The 14233-nt window shown below is 37.4% G+C and overlaps 1 protein-coding gene across 2 annotated transcripts in view; it reads right to left on the bottom strand.

The window, feature by feature from the left end:
- The window catches only part of UNC5C (unc-5 netrin receptor C), a 397080-nt gene that overhangs the window by 229268 nt on the left and 153579 nt on the right, over positions 1-14233 (bottom strand). The window lies entirely within an intron of this gene.

The raw sequence follows: 14233 nt of genomic DNA, 5'->3' as shown, positions 1-14233 counted from the left end.
AAATCTCTTCTACAAATTTAATGTTTTCCCCTTTTATGAAACTAGTCCCATAATAGCCATTCTCGAGATTTCTGTTTTGGTGTGTTAAGACTCAATTATCACTTTACTGATTCAGTACAACAACTCAATGATGAATCTGCTTACCTTTTGCCAACTGCATTTATATATAAATACCCAACAGCAGCAAGCCAGGGAGATTTCTGTGATATGGAAAACACCAGGCTGTTTACTCCTTATTCAATATGAGAGAGTTGAGTAGTAGATTTAATTCAATCATTACATTCAAGACAAGACTAAACATCAGTTCTAATATTGCATTTGTGATAAAATTGACATCCTTTTTTGCTAACTTAATTGAAGCATGACAACCAGATTTAATATAAACTTCCCAATTTTTAATAAATGGAGACATGGACATTCTCATTACACTAGCAAATAACTGCACATGTAACCTTTCCATCTTAATTTTTGATAAGACCAAATGGTTTCCTCTTCACTTCAAGGAACTCAAACTTGTCTCTTTGGTTAAAAAATAGAAACTAGATTCTCTCATAATGTTATTTTACTTCAGTATACTAAGCACATTTGTAAATAGTATTAATTAATTCATAAAGAGCCATTAATTAAATCTGTAGTATAGTGTTTAAAAATTATTTACTCTTTGATAAAGTAATAACTAGGATGCTATGTTCCAAACCCAAATATTTTATTATATATAGATATATGGGCCCAATGTGAAGCCCATCTCTGCCATTTTTCTTAACTTCACGAGAGAAGTACTTGTTGAATAACTGTTACATGCTAGGTTCTGTACCTGATCTTGCAAACATAGAGTGCTTATGGATAGCTTCTATCGTTAAAAAGCACACAGTGTAATGGAGAGAGGTTGAAAATGATTACAAATACAGGAGTAACAGATATAAGTATGAAGCAAAGGGAACAGATGGACTTGCAGGGGAAAAGTTTAGAGGATATCATGTTTTGCAGAACCTTGAAAGATAACCTGCTTAGGTGGAAATGTGTGTCCAGGGCACTCTAAACACTCACCACATTACAGAAGGGAGCCAAGCAGAGCAGTTGTGAAGAACCTCTGGGAGTCTGGTAGAGCTCGGCCACAGGCTGCAGGCTGTACTACGTGAGTGTGGATAAAAGCTGGAGGGTGGGGTAGGAACCAGTAGGTCAAATCAAGAAACTTGAATAACATCCAGGCAGGAGGCCATTAAATAATTTTTTAGAGGGAAATGACAGGTACAGATTTCCATTTTAAAAAGACTATGCTGTAGCATATGTGGAGGTGGGATTGGAGGGGTAGAAGCCAGAAAAGGGGTGAGCAGCAGGGGGATGTTGCAAAGCTGATGAGAGACCAGGAAAGACTCTACCAAAATAGTGTCTTTGGAGAAGAAGAAAAAAATTTAGTATTTTTAAAGGCTAAATTGAGATTAGATCTCTGATTGGATGTGGGTACTAGATGGGAGGGACAAGTTAAGAATGAAGTATCTGGCCTGGAGACTGGTGCTACTAACAAATTACGTGGAGAATGTATGAACAGGACAGGGTAAAAAGGAGAAGACACAGGAGTGTCGTTATGTTGCATTTGTGCCCAGGGAAAGGTCTGGAACTGATTTAGAAGTGACAATGGGAAATCCTCCACGCTGAAGTGAAACGTTCTCAACCTTTAGAACAATTATGGGCTCTTTGTTCATATCATCCATTCACAGTGCCTTGTAGACTTGCAGTCAAAGAGAAAAAAAAAACTTCTCATGCTCATAAAGACTTCGTTTTATTTCAAACACACTCTAAGAACATCACTGTGCTGTTTATGATTTTGTTCCTATTGTGTGGATGTGCAGAAGTGCTCATAACCTATAATAATGGTAGATGACTACTTGGAGAAAGATTATGGACCCATATTGTTGTACTACTCAACGTTGCTTTGTTCTTATAAAAATATTTGTATTTTCATTCAGGTTCATTTTCATCATCACGAAATAAGTAAAAACTAAAGCCACATGGTTTTCCATTTCATAGAACTATAGAAAGTAGAAAGAGCAATTTTAATAGCACAGTGTATTATTCGAAGATTCTACAATTAAAAGCGTCAGAAGAGTCCACTGCTACCAAGTAGATGGTTCTTCTATCAGAAAGAGGAAATTTTAGAAAGTGCTCATACACTGTCACGAGAGGACTCCCGTAAATCTAACCTATTTTTATAGCAAAATTACTATGTTTACTGATGGCTATCCATACTTTAGTGTTTGCCAGTGGCTAAAGGTCCAGTCTCAATGATGACCCTTCTAGCTGACAGACTACATGGAGGTCTGCTTGTAACCTACAAACATACTACACATGTTTAAAAAATACAGTTTCCTAGTCTTGTTTTTCTATTGAACACCTTTTTGAGTTCTAATATATCCAGAATTCTTCTCTTTGGTCATATTTTACTAATGACCTGAGAAAAATCAAGCCCTGTTATAGCATGAAAATTGTGGCATGAAATTAAACCCAAAAGTTACTCCGTTTTAGACCAAGTTAGAACACCAAAAAGCCTCAGTCCTCACCAGTCAGTATCTCCTGACATTCTATCTCCTCAAAGTGTCTGTTAATTGTACCACTATTACTGCTGGTACCCATTTGGAGACTTGTCTTGACCCACTTCTGACCAGCCATTGTATCCTGCAGTGTTTCTCCCTGTAATTTTTCTAACGTTTCTCCCATTTCTTTGTTCATTCTCTCCTAGCTCACCACTGTATTATGACAACCAGTTTGTAAATGAGTTCTTTGACACAACTTTTGAGCCCAGGTATACTTTCTGCATATACTATGGGCTGAGTATTCACTTCTCCACATTTTTTCAACCTTATCTCTTTCTTTACTACAACACTAATCTTTTGATGTACTCACGTATTTCCTCCTTCTGAGCCTTCAACAGAGTTGTAAGTTAAGACATGAATGGCTTTGATCACACCACTGTCTCTACCTGAAGCCTTCTGTTCCTCTCTCTATCCAATGCTTGTTTAATCCTTTGAGATGCAGATGATCTCTCATTCTTTGTGATGGTCTCTCTAACCAATTCCAACTTGCTAGTTTCTCTCAGGGGCAACAATGTTGTTAGCTGGAGACACCATGGCCATATTTTCACCTTTGCTGGGAAGGGCAAATGCTGGAGCTGTTCTCACTTCTCACCAGAAAAAAAAAAAAAAGCCCAAGTCGTGTGCACCTCTTATGCTTAATTTAACGTGGTGAAACTGTGTTTTTTTTCTCCGTGAAGATCTTTTTGTTTCCTTAGTGGACATTCATATGGGTTATAAGATTAGAAACCTATACAAGATGCCAACAAAATACAGGGTATAGACCAAGGCTTGGACATTTGCTGCAATGTTTATTCTAAAGTCTGGTCTTCTAGAGACACTTATCTTTCACTTTGGGAAGAAAAAAATATCCATTCTAAATCATAAAGAAGTAGTATTTTAAAAATGCATTTATATTTCATGTGAAATGGTGCCCCATTTCTCTCTCTCTCTCTCTCTCTCAGACAAGTTCTCATTTTCTAACCCAGGCTGGAGTACAGAGGTGTGGTCAGAGCTCACTGCAGACTTGGCCTTCCTGGGTCAAGCCATCCTCTCACCTCAGCCTCTGGAGTAGCTGGGACTATAGGCAGCCACCCTCATGCCAGGCCAGTTTTTTGGTTTTGTAGAGATGGAAGTCTCACTATGTTGCCCAGGCTAATCTCAAACACCTGAGCTCAAGCAATCCTTCCTCCTAGGCCTCCCAAAGTTCTGGGATTACAGACATGAGCCAACTCAGCTGACCCCTATTTGTTTGAATGCAATAGCTTTAAGAATAAACAGCCATACCTCAAAATTGAAGATCCTGACCTTACTAATTTTGAGCCACTTTATGCCCTAGTTTCACTCTTAAAATGTAATAACAAGGTCTCTGAAATTCTATGCAAATGGAGGGCTAACATCTCAATACTAAAGGTTTTTAAAATAATACATAATTCATTCTAAAACTCTGTGTTTCTTTGATTGCTGCCCCATGAACTTTTGTAATCCTCCCATGCAAAAAACAGTCAGATTTTTTTTTTGCCAGTGATAACACATCTTAAACATCAGTTCAGTGTGGGCTTTCATGTTAGCTGGCATAGATACCCATGCTAAAATATTTTTACTTATAATAACCTGATTATTTTAATCTGTTCAGTGGAAACTGTCTAAATGATTGACTGCTCCCCAAAAGTATGGGAATAATTTCCAAGCTGTTTTCAAGGCAGTTAGGCAGATAAGTAAAACGCATAAGAATTCTGTTCAAGAGATGGATGGTTCTACATTTGTTCCAGAGGGATATTTTTTTCATATTCAGTGAGTAAGCACATTTGCTCTAATATTGAAAACTACCTACTGGAGATGATCTATTTTTATGCAAATACTATAAACATTAAACATGCCACATTAATAGCAATAATACAGAAAAGTGTTCTGAGAAATAGGAGTCCAGGAACATGAAGGATGATGTAAATTTAAAAACAACCACCACCAACAATAATCAGATAGCAAAAAAGTACAGTAATTTACCAATCTGGCACTACATAAAACTAGCAAACATACTTCATGATTTTTATCTTTGCTATAATTTGCAGAACACAAAATGATACCTTGATTAAAAGTCTGATCTGTTACTCACAGAATGATTTTACAGAATTTTTTACTAAGTTCTTGTTTCACAATATAATCAAACTAGATGTCTTGGAACAGGTAAAGAAAAGCAAAAGTCACACAGTGAAATTGATGAACAATTCCTTTTGCTTCTCAATGTAATGTAAATATTTTGCACGTTAATTAAAAACAACAACAAATAAACCAGGGATGAGGCTACTGGCACGCCACTCTTTAGAGTTTATGCTCCTTGAATTAACTTCACAACAGTCATATACAATATTTGCTTTCCTTCTTCTTAACCCCTGGTGATGAGTATCCAGTGTAATAATGCCTAGGATTCCATTAGGCTTGTAGAGTAACAATTCATATTCTGAACACTTACTCTGTGTCAGGTACAAGTAAAGAACATACTCTCATTTAATTCTCCAATAACTTCATTGAGTAGGTCCTACTCTCATCTCTATTCCAGAATGAGGAAACTAAGGTTTGGAAAGGTAAAGTAACTTTGGACAAATTCATATAATTTATAAATGGTTCTGATTCCAGAATCATGCTTTCTGATTTCTTTGCTATACTGTCTCTCTACATGGCTCTAGAGCACTAATTTTTTAAAAAAGTAATGACAACTAGTAAGCCTATATATTATATATATAAAATGTTTCCTAGAGTCTGCCAGTTAACAATCTATTGTGCTATTGAACATTTTTTTAAAAACTTTTTGCCAGGTACAGGAAACACTGCAAAAAGCTGCCCTAAGCATATTCCATGGATTTCCCAGTGGGCAATTTGATAGGCCTGTCGTTATTCAAAAACACTTTTATTTAACCATGCTAGAACAATCAAGGGAAACAAAGCAGGCTAAACTGAAAGTATTTATAAAGCAGGGCACATGGTTATACAAACCCACAAAACATGCAAAGCTGCTGGAAAGAAAATCTGGTCAATTCCAGCACTAACAATCACAGTGAAGTTGGAAAGAAAATCTAGTCAATTCCAGTACTAACAATCACAGTTAACGCAATGTTCCAAGGTTTATCTTCCCATCAGTGCTTATAATGGATGTTTCACTATTCTATATGAAAAGGAAAAGCAAAGTATCAATTACATAAGTTATGTAGGTAATGTTTGCATTGCAAAATTAAGCACTAGTCAAATGAAGTAAAATAGTTGGAGAGATGAACTTTTATCTTTCTTCTACAGAAATAATTTCAGTGATGGCACTAAATATCTAGAACTGTTATTCTATGTGGTACCTACTAGCTACATGTGGCTAGTCAGCATTTGAAATGTGGCTAATATAACTGATAAACTGAATTTTAATTTTAATTTATAGTAATTGATATAAAATTTAAGTCAATGACTGATAATTCTGTTATTGGCATGATTTTAAGTACCTTTGGAATAACTTGGGTATGTAAATTTACTTTTTTCAAATGTAAATTTTATGAAATCAAATATAGATCATGTATTTCAGATGAAAATTTAAAATCCAAATTGAGATGTGCTATAAGTATAAAATAGATGCTGAATTTCAATGACAGTATTTAAAAAATGGAATGCAAAATCTAGCATTAAAAGTTTTAAAATATTATTTACATGTTGAAATATTTTAGATGTTGAATTAAAATAATATTATTAAGACAATTTTAGCTGCTTTTCACTTGATTTTATTGTTATATTTTAAATTCTGAGACAGATGTATACAATGTGCGGTTTGTTACATAGGTATACATGTGCCACGGTGGTTTGCTACACCCATCAACCCATCATCTCCATTAGGTATTTCTTCTAATGCTATCCCTCCCCTACTCCCAGTCCCCTACACATCCTGGTGTGTGATGCTCCCCTCCCTGTGTTCATGTGTTCGCATCATTCAACTCCTACTTATGAGTGAGAATATGCCGTGTTTGGTTTTTGGTTCCTGTGTTAGTTTGCTGGGAATGATGGTTTCCAGCTTCATTTATGTCCCTGCAAAAGACACTAACTCATCATTTTTATGGCTGCATAATACTCCATGGGATATATGTGTCACATTTTCTTTGTCCCGTCTATCATTCATGAACATTTGGGTTGGTTCCAAGTCTTTGATATTGTGAACAGTGCTAAAATAAACATATGTGTATATGTTTCTTTATAGTGGAATTATTTATAATGCTCTGGGTATCTACCCAGTAATGGGATTTCTGGGTCAAATGGTATTTCTTGTTCTAGATCCCTGAGGAATCACTACACTGTCTTCCACAATGGTTGAACTAATTTACACTCCCACCAACAGTGTAAAAACGTTCCTATTTCTCCACATCCTCTCCAGCATCTGTTGTTTCCTGACTTTTTAATGATCACCATTCTAACTGGCTGGAGATGGCATCTCCTTGTGGTTTTGATTTGCATTTCTCTCGTGACCAGTGATAATGAACTTTTTTTCATGTCTGTTGGCCACATAAATGTCTTCAGAACTTAAACAAATTTACAAGAGTAAAGCAACCCCATCAAAAAGTGGGCAAAGGATATGAACAGACACTTTTCACTTTTTTAGTGTGAGTACAAGAAAGCTTAAAATTATATATGTAATGTCCATTATGGTTCTATTAGACAGCATTATGCTAGAAAGTATGGCTATAAGTGCATTAATCGTCTTGAAAATATAGTGTAATAGTATGCCCCAAAACTCACTGAAATGACATTATTTTCAATCATAATCTCCATTCTAGTTGCTACAGTAAAAAACTATCATACTAATTCATTATGAAGGAGACTCAGTAAGGGCTAAATCACCAGAAATAAAAAGGAAAACTGGGAGACATGGGGTGTCAAACTCATTCCATTACTGCAGATAAGTCTGGTAGGTTAAAGCCAGCATTTGGTATGATGCTTATCCTGAAACCAGCCATACAACTTTTCCAAGGCACATTTCCACATATTCAAGGACAGGCACATTCCCAGAACTTCTAAACCTAAGAGGGTGCAACTGAAAAAAATATCTACAGCATTTTCTTTCTTGGCTGTACATTTCCAAAAATAGAAAAAAATAATGACACAACAATACAGTTCTTAATGATCCTAATGGTGTTCTATTTTAGACTACATTCTAAAAGTAAATATGCAACAATCAATAAACAAACACACAGGTAAACAAATGAGACGTGTCCAGAAGTCTGAACTGAGGTCCAAGTCCTGCAATTGTCCCTACCTCACTGGGCTTATTTCCTTATTTCCAAAATGGAATCAGAGAGGCTTGGGGTCTCTAAAAACTTCATTTAGTTATAAAGTTGGTGGTTCTATATGAATTCTAAGAAGATAACATATAATGCTTTCCTTTTTCATTGCACCACTTCCACTTATTTAACTCACAGCAACTTGGTGACAGGCTTTTTTTTGAGACAGGGTCTTGCTCTGTTTCCCAGGCTGGAGTGCAGTGGAATAATCATGGCTCACTGCAAACTCAAAACTCCTGGGCTCAAGAGATCCTCCCATCTCTTTCTCCAGAGTAGCTAGGACCAGACGCTTGAGACACCACTATGCCCACTATGCCCAGTGAGATGATTTGGCTGTATCTCCGCTCAAATCTCATCTTGAATTGTAGCTCCCGTAATCCCCACGTGTTATGAGAGGGACCAGATGGGAGGTAACTGAATCATGAGGGTGGATTTTCCCCGTGCTGTTCTATGGTAGTGCATAAGTCTCAGGAGATCTTATGGTTTTATAGAGGGGACTCTGCACACGCTCGCTTGCCTGCTGCCATTCAAGATGTACCTTTGCTCCTTCTTCACCTCTGCCATGATTGTGAGGTTTCCCAGCCATGTGGAACTGTGAGTCCATTAAACCTCTTCTTGTTTATAAATTACCCAGGCTCAGGTATTTCTTCATAGCAGTATAAGGTTTCTTAAAACTTCTTAAAACCCCAGCTAACTTATTTTTATTTTTTGTAGAGATGAAGTCTCACTATGTTGCCCAGCTTGGTCTCCAACTCCTGGGCTCAAGTGATCCTGCTTCCGCCTTCCAATGTGCTGGGATAAACTGACACATTTTTAGAAAGTGAAGTGCCTAGGACTACAACTAATCTAAATCATTTTTCAGTATATTACACTGATTGTCATTTTCTGACAATCACAAAAATTATGCTGAATAATTTTCATGTCTTAAATCATTTATGAGAGATGAGCTAGACAATCAGATATCTGTCATTTTTTTCTCTTTAACATATCTTGCATTCTTTCCTTTTCTTCCACTGTCAACACCATATTTTATATGTAAACTTCTATAACTTAGCATTGATCTATTAAATACAGATACAAATGATTTAGTTGACAGTGTCATAATTGTTTTAATGATGACCAATCCCTTCACTTTCTTCAAATATCATGCTATACAAAATATGAAGTGAGCTTTGTCCTTTCATAGGAAAAATAAGTGTTTTTAGAGAGGCCACGTCACTATGGCTCACACCTATAAGCCTAGCACCTTGGGAGGCTGAGATTGGCAGATCCCTTGAGATCATGAGTTCGAGACCAGCATGGGCCACATAGAGAAACTCCATCTCTAGCTGGGTAGTGGCACATCCCTGTGGTCCCAGCTACTTGGAAGACTGAGGTGGAAGGATCACTTGAGCCTCAGATTGAGACTGCAGTGAGCTGTATTTGCGCCAATGCACTCTAGCCTCATTGACAGAGTGAGATCCCATCTCAAAAAAAAAAAAGAGGTACTTATAATATTCTTCTTTTAATGTAGGTTGAAAAATAAATGAGTATTTCTTACAGAAATGTATCTTTAAGCCCTAGAAAAGCTAACTGAGTTTAAAAATAACCCAGTTTTTAACCAAGGACAACCCCCTTCACTCCCTAGAAACTTGGCTCATTATTGAGCAATTACATAGTTATTTCTAGCATCTTCTGTGAGTCAACAGAAAATAATTATATAACAGATAACATTTTTAGGCTAAGACAAAGCATTCGAGTTAAAATGCTTACTCAGTTTTAAAATGGCACACATTTTTGGAATAATTTATAAACTTAACAAAGCAATTTTTAGCAGAGTTTGAATTATCAAAACCCCCCACCCCCCCGCTTTTTTTTTTTTTTTTTAAAGAAACTGGTTTCAGTCTGTCACCTGGGCCAGAGTGTAGTGCACAGGATCATAGCTCACTGCAGCCTTGAACTTCTGGACCCAAGTGAAACTCATGCCTCAACTTCTTAAGTAGCTGGGACTACAGGCATGCACCACCAGGCTCAGCTAATTTTTTTAAACTTTTTTTTTTAACAGATGAGGGGTATCACTTTGTTGCTCAGGCTGGTCTTGAACTCCTAGCTTCAAGTAATCCTTCCTCCTTGGCCTCCCAAAGTGCTGGGATTACAGGTATGAGCCACAGAGCCTGGCTGAAACACTTTTTCAATAGACTATTCCACTACGGAAATTGTATCACTACAAAGTGCTGAAAAGCATCTTAAGGAAGAAAATAAGATAATTTTAATTTATAACGTCGTATAATCCAATTCAGTTAACATATATTATTGGTTCAGGAGGACTAAAACCATATTGATTTACCTGTGATTATCTAAAAGTAAAAGTGTCCCATGAGACTATATAAAAGACATATACATCTCACATTCCCCCAGGGAAATTCCTTCAGATCAGAATGCAGGGTATTAGATGTCGGCAAATGCACCCTTTAACCTGGAAACAAAAGAGAACAGAAACAGAGGGGATTTCTACCCTTGGGAAAACTAGTAAGTCGTTGGCTTAAATTTATTATACTGCTCTTCTACTACGTGTCACTTCCTGATAAAATGCAAGGTAGGAGTATGGCAGATGGAGGACTTAGATCATTCTGAAGGAATCTAAAAGTCCTGTCTGTTGACTGCAATGTCACTCCCTCCTCCCTAAGATATTAGGAGTTATTATTTTAAAGTCAAAGGATTAGACACAAATGTTGAGTGAATGTAAGTAATTTGAATTTTCCAGGATGGAACTTTCATGACGCAGTCATACTAGCTGATGGTGGAGCACTGTTGGAGGAATCAAGAGGGGAATATCAAGGAAGGAGGCAAAAGATTGTCACTTGGAGATGATTATGACACACATACTGCGTGTGATAACCCCACAGGACATTTCCTATATTTTAAGGTGCTCCTGGAGTATTTTCTAAGTTAGAGTAATTCCACTTGACAATCAGGACTTGATTAGGAAGTTCCACTGAATATTTAATTTTTTTGTTGTGTCTAAGTATTGAATGTAGATATTATTTCTGTGGCCCAATTACCCACCCTAACCCTGAATTAGAGATATGAGTGTGATTTTACCAGCCTTAGAGAATATTTAGCATGCTGATACATTCTTCCTGTGATCACTTATTCATTTGAAATTAAAAGGCTACTGATGTTTTATTATATTGAGCTGTTCCAAAAATTACAGAGGTGCTTTCTTTAGAAATATAGAATCCAGGGCTGGGCATGGTGGCTCAAGCCTGTAATCCCAGCACTTTGGGAGGCTGAGGCGGGTGGATCACGAGGTCAAGAGATCGAGACCATCCTGGTCAACATGGTGAAACCCCTTCTTTACTAAAAAAAAAAAAAAAAAATACAAAAAAATAGCTGGGCATGGTGGTGCATGCCTGTAATCCCAGCTACTCAGGAGGCTGAGGCAGGAGAATTGCCTGAACCCAGGAGGCGGAGGTTGTGGTGAGCCGAGATCGCGCCATTGCACTCCAGCCTGGGTAACAAGAGCAAAACTCCGTCTCAAAAAAAAGAAATATAGAATCCAAATAGTAATTCCTATATAATCTACTGTTTGTTTTGTTTTAAAAAGACAGATTACTATAAATCTCTTCTTTAGACATCAACCCTAGAGGACAGTTTGAATTTAAACAAGATTAATGTTACGATAATGACAGATTTGTAAACCTATTCTCTGATTATTTTATTAAGAAATGGAAAAATAAAGGAAGATGCATGGCTGGGTAGCTAAGAACATCTTATCTGTAAATCTGAACTGACTGCTGTTAGTGCATTGCTTTTAATGTACTAAAGCTCATACTGTTAAATAAATCCACTCTTTTCTGCAGTATTGCTTCTCCATTTGTTTTATTTCAAATGTTAGCTCAGCTTGACTTCTGGACCCAGCTGCTTTCTACATAACTGAGATTTCTATGCACTTCTGAAACTTTAATAGTAATTTACCATAAAACCCTCCAATCCCACTAAAGCAAGTTTTGAAAGGCAGTGATGAAGTCTCACAAATTGGGGGTGCTAACTGTGCAGCCAGATCCTCCTTATTCTCGAAATAAAGCGTTTCTAATTGGAAAACTCCTCTTGGGAGAACAGGGATTGACTTTTACTCACCCTTACTGCCAAAGGGCAAAAACTGGAGTAACTAAATAGTTCACTTTATCAGACAAAAATATAAACTAGCACTTTTACATTGATTTTAAGAGATAAGCTATGAGTTGGGTAAGAAATATTCAATGTTGGGACAAGTACTTCCCAATAGATATTGTTACATAAAGCAGAAGGAATGACAAAATGTATAATTACAATTCTGGCATCTGCCATGAAAAGGCTGTGTGTGTGTGTGTGTGTGTCTTTTCTCATTGATCATTGCCTGGTATTATTTATCCTTTGTTTCTCACACTGTTTGCAAGAAAGTATGCTTTGCTGCAAGATGCCAGTTAAATGCAATTCAGCAGCATAAGCGGCACTAGGATTCATGAAAAAAAAATGGAATAAGAATAAAAATAAATAACTTCACTTTCCTCTATCCCTGACACCAAAAACAACAGGCTATGAAAATAGTTTCATTAAAAAATAACAAGCCCATGCTCACCAGGGGATAGATCAGAGCAAACTGAATCAAAAATTCCTCAATCATTGCTCAAGTAGGTCAACTAGAATTAATTCAAAGGGCAAAGATTCAGAGTGAGCTGCCCATTTCTCACCAGTCTGCTTCTTCAGCCCTCCTATCTGCCCAGGAGGTAAATGATTTGGTGGAGCTCTCCATGGTGGGCAGGTCATTTGGCCAAGCCTCTCTTAGTATCAGTATAAAGGTGGGCCCATGTTGTGAATCATATTAGTTTGAGCTTCTCCAGTTGTCTAGAATAAAATGCTAATCGGATCCAAAGTTATTTGCTTTTTGGAAATGTACTTCTGTAATTTTGAATATTACTACCTTACTTTTAAACAAAGCCGTTAGTCTAATGGTCAAAATGCTGGTGGATGTCTCAGTAAAGCTATTTTTCTTTCGCACAGATTCTACCAAAGCACGATTAACTTTATTCTTATATGTCAAATTATGTTCTTTACTTAAAAAAAAATTAGAACAAAGCCCCTTTAAATAGAGCTCGAGAGGAATTTGTCCAAGTAAAATCTAGAGAGTTCTCTTAATGTTCTCCTTCAAGTCACTAAGGATATAGCTGTCTCAGAGCAGGTCTTTTCCTCTGTCATTTCAAAGTTAAAATATCCTCTTAGAAAAAAATATATGCTGCTCTAATGAAAATACAGTTTTCATCTATATTACTAATTGGGGGGTTTCTAGTCCTGAGTTTTGTTATTAGAAGCATCACAATTTCTCCCATACAACAGCAGTTCCCTGAGCACCCAGAGATTTATCAAAGATCCACTACTTCTACAGAAGACAGGCCAAATGATTTGTGAGGCCGAGAGAAACATGACAATGTGGGATTTAATTCAAAAAACATTAAGAATTTTAAGATAGCCACAGAAGAGGATTAGACTAGGCATGGGGCTAGGCATGGGGCCCTTCTAAGGTCCATAGCCTTCAGATCACAAGCCCATGAAAACTGGCCTGTTGGCCTGTCTCTGGGTCTCGTGGAGCTGGAGTACACAGATGGGCAGCTTTCAGAGCAGCATAGCTTCTCTGGCTTCATCATAAGGCAACTTCTGTGTTTCTATGTATCAACTTTTGCAGAAAGAGTCTTAGGAGGCCGGGCGCGGTGGCTCAAGCCTGTAGTCCCAGCACTTTGGGAGGCCGAGGCGGGTGGATCACGAGATCAACAGATTGAGACCATCCTGGTCAACATGATAAAACCCTGTCTCTACTAAAATTACAAAAAATTAGCTGGGCATGGTGGCACATGCCTGTAATCCCAGCTATCTCAGGAGGCTGAGGCAGGAGAATTGCCTGATCCCAGGGGGGCTGAGGTTGCGGTGAGCCGAGATCGCGCCATTGCACTCCAGCCTGCATAACAAGAGCGAAATTCCGTCTCAAAAAAAAAAAAAAAAAAGCCTTAGGAACCACCCCACAGGCTATTGTTAACAGGTATCTGATAACGAGGGCAAATGTTTCAACCTAGAATAAACCCACAGGATATTAATACGAGGGTTTGTCTTTAGCAACTTTGAAAGCTACAGCGGAAGAGAGAGATTCTGCTGTGTAGAACACATGTGTTGATCCCATAGATCTCAAAACACATGGGCTCAGAATCTATTGCTCATTAATTAGCTCTATAATCTTGGGTAAGGTATTCCAACCCTCTGCTGGATCTCTTGCTTTTCCCTTTAAAGCAAAGGTGTTAGAGACGTGATTCAAGCGTCCTTGGAAAATGTACTATGTCTGTGAGATGAGAA

Source organism: Callithrix jacchus, chromosome 3, assembly GCF_049354715.1.
Source record: "Callithrix jacchus isolate 240 chromosome 3, calJac240_pri, whole genome shotgun sequence".
Classification (NCBI taxonomy): Eukaryota; Metazoa; Chordata; class Mammalia; order Primates; family Cebidae; genus Callithrix; species Callithrix jacchus.
The sequence above is the reverse complement of the archived record's forward strand: the minus strand, read 5'-3'. Positions and strand labels throughout refer to the sequence as shown.